Raw genomic sequence first — 7,593 nt, forward strand, 5'->3', positions numbered from 1 at the left:
CTTTCTTTCTTTCTTTCTTTCTTTCTTTCTTTCTTTCTTTCTTTCTTCTTTCTGTCTGTCTTTTTTAATTTTTTAATTTTTGAGACAAGGTCTCTCTGACTTTACTTGGAGATTGCTGATTTGGTTAGATTTGCTGGCCAGTGAGACCCAGGGAGGGACCTGCCTGTTCTGCCTCCCCAGTGTTGGCTGCCAAGCCTGGGCTACCACACTGGATTTTTTTAAGTGGGTTTTTGTGGAGGGGGTTAGAACTCAGGTCCTCATGCTCAGCATCGAACGTGTTACTGGCTTCAGTGGATCTCAACCTGTGGGTTGTGACCTCTTTGGGGGTGGTGTATCAGATGTTTACATTACGATTCATAGCAGTAGCAAGATTATAGTAACGAAGTATGGCGATAAGACAATTTTATGATGGCAGCGTCACCGCAACATGAGGGTCACAGCATTAGGAAGGTTGAGGACCACAGGGCTAAGCTATCACCCCAGCGCATTCGGTTCCCATCTTTACCACACTTTATTTTTACTTTAGAAACCAGTGACTGAAAATTATAATCCCTTCTAGCCCCCCGGAGTTGGAGTTTGCAGGAGTCCAGCTAAACGCTTGTAGGGCAAAGACGGCATTCATAGGTGACATCAGCTTGCAGAGCAGGCCAGAAGCAACAGAGCCCGGGTCTGGTTTTCATTTACAGTTTGGGTCCGTCCTACAGCGGGGTGGGGGACGGGGGAGAAGAGGGGTCTGGAGGAAGGAAGGAGAAGAAGGAGGAGAAGAAGGCAGGGAGGAGGGAGAGGGAGGCGGGAGGGAGAGGAGGAGCAGGAGGAAGCCCTGACTGTACCCTGGACTCTGTCCAGTTTGGAGTTCAGTCCTTCACCAAAGGCTGCTCAGTTCTTCAGGCTCCAGCCTCCAGCAAGGACTGCAAGAGACTGTCCTGCGATCCTGGGTCCTCCTCTCCTTGGTTGGGAAGGGTGGTAGGAAGAAAAGGAGACTCAGTGAGAGAGAAAAACATGCATCCTGGCGAAGCGTGATTGAGTCTAGAAGCCCAGGGAAACGCGTCTACAGGTTTGCTCAGGGTAAGTGTGATTTTTGTTTGTTTGTTTTTTGTTTCTTCTGTGGCATGAAGGAAACACTTCAATCAGAGGTGATAGTTAGTGGCTCTTACGGTCCCCTTGTCAGTCAGTTTTCAGTACGTCTTTTAGGTTTCTGGAAGGGGCCGCTGCTCTTTCTTTCCTTTGTGGTCCCCGGCTTCTTTAACCTGCTGAAGGTCACTGGCTGCCCAATGGTGTCAAGGTTTGCTGCCATTAGGAGCGTCCTGTGTACTCCTGCCTGCGCCCTGTGCGACCCGGGCTGTGGTGCTCTCTCTGCCTGCTGGCTTGTTGAAAGCTGCCTCTTCTTTCCCAGCCCGGCTGCTTTGTTTGCAGAGGCATCTGATGGGAGCACAGGCCACCTGCGGAGCGGACCCCTGGGAGTTCCCTGAGATCTCTCTGGGTTCTCCAAGGGTCACTGGCAGGGGTATACTCATGAGTATACTCATGCAAAGGCTCGTCAGGCAAACTGCTGTCTTCGGCGTTTGGAGAGCTAGCGTGCCTAGGCTCAGCCGTGAGCAGCAGCTTCATCTTTTCAGGAATCTGAAGTCATGTTGCAGGATCTGTCCTTTGGGGGTGCTTGAGGGAGCCTCAGGCCGAAAGGACAGGGATGTGATGCTAGGGCAGCTTTCCCAGTGGATAAGGCAAAGCTCAGGGCTGGGCTGGCCCGTGTTGTCCAGATGGGAGGCCTGTGCCAAATTAGGAGGCCCCAGGGCTATTCCCTGGCCCTGTGGATCCTGGGTGGGGTTCGGGCCTCTCTCAGTGAGGATGGAAAGTGTTCGTGGATGGTTGCCAGCCTGTTGGGGGACCTATTTCAAGCTACTACAGGATCAATGCAAGGGTGGGGTCATCAGGAAGGCTTCCCTGGAGCGCTGGAGAGTGGCTTCAGGAAAATGAATTTTGCAAAAGCCCAGGCAAACTTAGGGACTGGTACAGACCTCAAGAAAAAAGCAGTTATGAGTGTGGGTGGGTATACTACACCACAGGGGAGGCCTTTCCTCTCCCTACCCATAGCTGATTCCTGATGAAAGCCTCAGAGCCTTAAGGCTTCAAGGGCACCCAGGGCACCTGAGGATAGTTCCCAGCTTCCCAGGGGGACACAATTCTGAATACTGCAGGAAGCCTAAATGTGGAAAAGCCATTAAAATAAAAATTATATCGCTCTTAACAAGACAGTGTGCTGGTTGCTGTCACGGTCAGTTACTGGGACTTTTGACTTCTTTGCTGGGTGATTTGGGGCTGGAAGCTTCCAGTGCTGTCATCCTTGTCTTTCTGGGTGAGGACGGAGAGGCTCTGAGATGCTGAGCCACTTGCCAGGGCTCACCTGAGTGGATGGGCTTCCAGCAGCATCCTTCCCTGATGCTGGAGCCATGGCGCTGATGACACAGCCATAAGGGACGCTAGATACATCTGTACTTGCATGTGGGGTGGGCCGATTGAGTGATTTTCTCAGAGGGGCTGTCCTCCCATTACATTCTGTTCAAAGCACTAGCCCAGTTGGCTTAGTCTACCTAAGGATACACAACTCATGGGGAAAGAGGGGAGGCTCAGCACCAAGAGGTGGACTTGCTGCCGGCCAGCCTGAGGGCAATGCAGGGCTCTCCGTGCTCCATCCTGCTGGGTCTTCTGCTGAGGGTGAGGGAATGGGGCTGTAGAATCTCCTCTAGAGACATTCAAGCTGGGGATGGTGAGCCCATGCCCTGGCCTCTTTGCCCAGACAGGATGGCACATCGCCACGAAGAGAATTCTTGTCTTTTCTTCACTCACAGCAGTGAAAGGCCCTTCAGTTGACACTGGGCGAAGACGGTGGACAGGGTGGGTGGCACAGAGTGGCTCTCCTGGATTTTTCCAGTCTGGGAATTAGAGGGTGTGGTCACGGTACCTTCCTAGGGCATGGCCATTCTGGCGGAGACCCTCAAGCCTGGGATCCTAAGACAAGCACGGCTCAGAGCGGGAATTGTCTGTGTCTCTGCACTTCACATTGTAATTACATTTTGTGATCTACAGTAGAATGTAATCTCTCACTGGCCATAAAAATACAAGAATTTCCTTTGTTCAACCAGCTCCAGGGGCTGTGAACTCTGACCTTAGTTTTGGAGTGGAGCCCACAGACCCCAGTGCTCAAGGCCCCTGTCTCCTCCCGAAACCACCGCCGTCCTGGGGAGTGGGTGGAAGTGTTTACCACCTAGGGCCCCCTTGTTTTCCCGCTCTTTCCAGACGTTTGGTGACTTGAAGAAAGTGCGGCCGAAATAGAGCAGCTGTCTGTGTCACCACCTGTTTTTATGTGAAATTCCATATTTAGGATTTAAAATTCATTAGTGAGTTGTCAGTTTTGTTGCATGAGATGTGTTGTGGTCATGCTAATAACGTTAGCAAAAAAAAAAAGAAAGAAAGAAAGAAAAAAAGAAAGAAATTACTGTTACTTCTTTTGTGGAAGGAGCTCGAATTTGGTGTCTTTGGGGAAGGGTGGTTGGAAATGTCCAGGGTTGAACGAGACACTGTACTGAGGAGGCTTTTACACTGACCTACCGGTAGGAACGGTCCTGGCTGTGGCAGGCAGTAAAGACACAGGACCGCTACAGAAATAGTTGATGACTTGAGGAGTGATCTGACATTTAAAACATCTTACTGGTAACCCAGCTTAGAAAACAAGAGAAACCCACAAAATGCTTTAAATTTTAATATTTATGCTCGTTGTTTCTAACCATGTGCACGTGTGTACACGCGTGTAGGTGCGAGCGTGAGTGCCGGTGTCTGAGTGCAGCTGGAGTTGCAGACGGCTGTGGGCAACCTGACACAGGTGCTGGGATCTCAACTCGGGTCGTCTGCAAGAGTTCTGCGGTGGGTGCTCGAGGCTGCTGGGCCATCGCCTGGGCCTGCTTCAGGTTCTAAGACATGATGTTAAAGCGACGAGAATGTTTCTCTCTGTTCTCACATTTTTAGATATAGATCCTTTGTGCTGCTCACTGTCAAAGCCCAAGAGTTATCTATTAATAAAAAAACCACTGCCATGTGGACTGTGGCACTGAGTGGCGCTGCTGAGGAGCACACGCCCGGTCCTGGTTTGTAAAAAGAGAGAGCCTCTTTAGGAATTAATTATGTTAGCTTTCAAAACTGTGACTTTTAGTGCATCCCAATCTCATGGGTCTCTTTTGGGAAAGAAAGTTTGAGTGAGCACACAGCAGCTTCTGGGACTGCACTCTGGTCTCTTTCCTCTAGAAGGCAGTGTCTCCCTCGGTGTGTCAGAAAAACCCAAGTTCCTGGTGTTTCCAGGGTGGGGCTTAAGGGCTCCTGGGGAGTCAGCCAATTTACACCCCAGCTTGTGGGTGGCAGTTAGGATTGGCCTACAGCTGCTTCAGAACAGTCTCTATGAGGGGCATAGATTTAAAACTCCATTTTTCTTCCTTGCTTGTGTGTGAGCACACAGAAATGAAATGATGCTTTCATTTAACACAGTCTCTGCTCTTAAGTAATTTCATGTCAAGAGCATTAGGCAATTGGGAAGTTTTAAAGGAAATGTATTGCCTGAACCTCAATCACAAAAGCTTCCACAGAGTGTGGCGACTAAAGCACGCTACGTACGCACTATTTTAGCACTGGAAAAGGTGTGGACATCCGCTGCCCAGGAGCTCTGAAAGCAAGCGTAACCCACCGTTGCTGCTCTCCCCAACAACATACATATTTGAAGGGAATTTGCACCCCATTTTAAATATTTGTTGATTAAAATACATTGCTGACTCTCTGACTTACCCATTTATCTGAGAGCACCCAAGGCACTAAATCCTGTCTCAGAGCACTGTTTCCTCCTATTAATTACTCAGCAACACATTTTTAGGCTTACTTGTCAATCAAGATCACTGTACTCCAGGGTGCTAAGCTTCAAGACCAGGGGAGGGGACAAACATGGTGAAGATATAGCTCTGCTCTTCTGCTTAGCAAAACCCCTGGCTTCTGTTGGGCTATTGAGATACTAAAACGAATGTTATCTTGGTGAATGCTTTCTTCATGCCCTTTGGGGACATGGGATGTGGTATGCAGAGAGGAACCTGCTGGTATGTGGCCACAGTGTTAGGATCGGTCTTAAAGCCAGCCCCACCCGATGCTCTGCACCTGAGGGATGGATTCCACAAGCATGCACATAGGACCCAGGCATGGGGGTGGGAGAGGGGTGGATAAGCCTTGAGAAGTACCATGGGAAGAAAGGTGATATATGCATCTGAACATTTAAAAAAGGAGAGAAAGGGGACAAATGCAGGATGGCTTGCCAATCCACTGTGCAGGGGCGTGACACTCGCCTTTCAGGGTCTGACTGTGCATCGCCCCATCCTCTCTCCTCCTTAACTTTTAACACCCATGAGATATTGAGGGGTTCTGGAGGTGGAAGTGGCCAGGAAAAGCTTCACGGGCAGCCATTGCTACGGAATCCCCAGGAGTGCCCTGGACCCCTGATTCCCACAGCCCCAGCACTTTGGGAAATGTCCGATGCGAGAAAGAGCTCCTGGGCCACTTTAATTTCAGAACTGACCAGCAGCTGGGGATGACTCAGGGCTCAGGGGACTATTCCAGGAAACTGGCTTTTCGCTTCTGCAGTCTTCTCTAGTTGAGTCAGCAGCCAGCACTGGCATCGGAATCAGCTCAGCTTCAGCCCACCGAAGGCCTCGCAGGGGATGTGGGCTGTCAGAGACCTGCTCCGTCAGACCCCGTGGATACAGATGGTCCAGGAATCCCTGCCAGTTCACACAACTTACCTCATTTTACTCCTAATTGGTAACTCTTGGGGAGGTTAGTGGTAGAGACAGTAAGGAGGAAGAAAAGCCGATACAATATTTCCGTCTACTTAAGGACGAGCTTTTCTTTTATACCCAAAAGCAAGCAAAAAACTTCGCTTTTCTTTAGGCTGTGAGAAGGCCGGGACGCTTGCTTTCCTAATTCTGCAGCAGTACACATGGTTTTCAGAGAGGAACTGGGGGAACTCAAGTCCCTAGCCAAGAAAGGAAGAAATGGGGTAAATGTGGGACGTGCCCTGAGCTAGATCCAACTGTGGCCTGCGCCGTGGGTTGGAAAGGAGGGGCTCCTTGCATAATTGCTTGTGAAGCATTTTGTAGCAGGCTCTCTCTCCTTCTGACTGTTAGAAGCCAGCCAGTCTCTGCCTAACAGTTATAATTAGCTGGATACATGGGCAGAGCGTCTCATCTGGATGCCATGCAGTTCAGATCTTTAGAATGCCTTTATGTTTCATGGTGGCCTCCAGCATGGCAGAGTCAGAACTTTCTGTTTCATGGTTATTTTCTTGGACTTTAGGAATGTATTTTAGAGCCCATTTCTAAATATCTGGACAATGAGTCTGGAGTTTGCTCCTGTCTGCTCTTTTGGAGTCAGGGACCTAGGTAGCCCAGGATGGCCTCTAAGTCAAGGCTGGCCTTGAACTCCTGAAATTCTTGCCTCCACCTCCCAAGTGCTACTTCCAGATAAGGAAAGGAGCTAACCTCTGAGGGACTCAGCGTGTCTGGGACTGCTTGTCTTCTCCACAGGGAGCTGTTAGAGGCGGCCACACCCTCTCCATGGCCTCTCAGCAGCACCTTATGATGGCTGCCAAGCATCCGGGCATTGCCCTGTAAGGTCCCACCAGGAGCAGCCAGTGCTCTCCAGTGCTGGCAGGTGACACAGAAGCGGGTTTGCTCAGGCATGGTCACATACAATCAGAAATGTTGAAAGAATCTGTAGTCACAGGAAAGATGCAGATTCAAATTGTTATTTTTGAGCCTTGTCACAGAACAGAAACGCAGGGCCACAGTTGTTAAACAAATGGGAAAAAAAACACCCCTCGATTTCAGATGTATTTATTTTTGGAGCATGTGTTCCAAATCATCAGCTTTTGAAGGTTTCTGCAAAGTTCTGTGAGTGATACAGTAAGCCCTGTCCTCTTCTCTTACGTCTCACCATAAGATCTCTGCAACAAAGGAAGTGTGTGTATGTGTGTGGTGTGTGTGTGTGTGTGTGTGTGTTCTCTTAGAGCGAGAGTTTCAGGCTGTCAGAAACTGCCTGATGTGGGTGTGGGGGACAGACCTTGGGTCCTCTGTAAGAACAGTGCATCCTTTTAACTGCAGAGACACCTCTGCAGTCCCTACTTTGATTCTTAAAAGTCAAGAAACTGGGGTGGTAAAGGCAAGAGTAAGTGAGCACCCCAACTCTACTAAAAATTGAGACTTCATTCCACAGCCGGCAGGAAAAGGGGTGGCGCACATGGCCTCTTGCTGTGGCTTTTGGTATGGCTGCAGCTCCAGTTTAAGCAGGACAGTGAGGTGTTAATAGGGACCTCAGAACTCCATAGGAGAGCTGCCTGGTTTTATAAAGCTGTGCCTGGAGACAAATCAAATGAAAGACTTCAAATGGGAGCGCTGGATACATTTAAGTCTTTGTTTCAAAATTATTTCCGTGTGTGCATGTGTGTGCATGTGTCTTTCTTAAAAAAGAAAGAAAGAAAGAAAGAAAGAAAGAAAGAAAGAAAGAAAGAAA

The 7,593-nt window shown here is 49.4% G+C and overlaps 1 protein-coding gene across 1 annotated transcript in view; it reads left to right on the forward strand.

The window, feature by feature from the left end:
• Positions 1-869: 869 nt before the first annotated feature.
• Col6a3 (collagen type VI alpha 3 chain) overlaps positions 870-7,593 on the forward strand; it is an 83,111-nt gene continuing 76,387 nt past the window's right edge. Inside the window, exon 1 of the mRNA XM_055616849.1 lies at positions 870-1,065. The gene's annotated coding sequence lies outside the window, so the exon portion shown is untranslated. The remainder of the gene's footprint in view (positions 1,066-7,593) is intronic.

This window comes from Psammomys obesus, unplaced genomic scaffold, assembly GCF_907164565.1.
Source record: "Psammomys obesus unplaced genomic scaffold, mPsaObe1.curated_primary_1811, whole genome shotgun sequence".
Taxonomy (NCBI): Eukaryota; Metazoa; Chordata; class Mammalia; order Rodentia; family Muridae; genus Psammomys; species Psammomys obesus.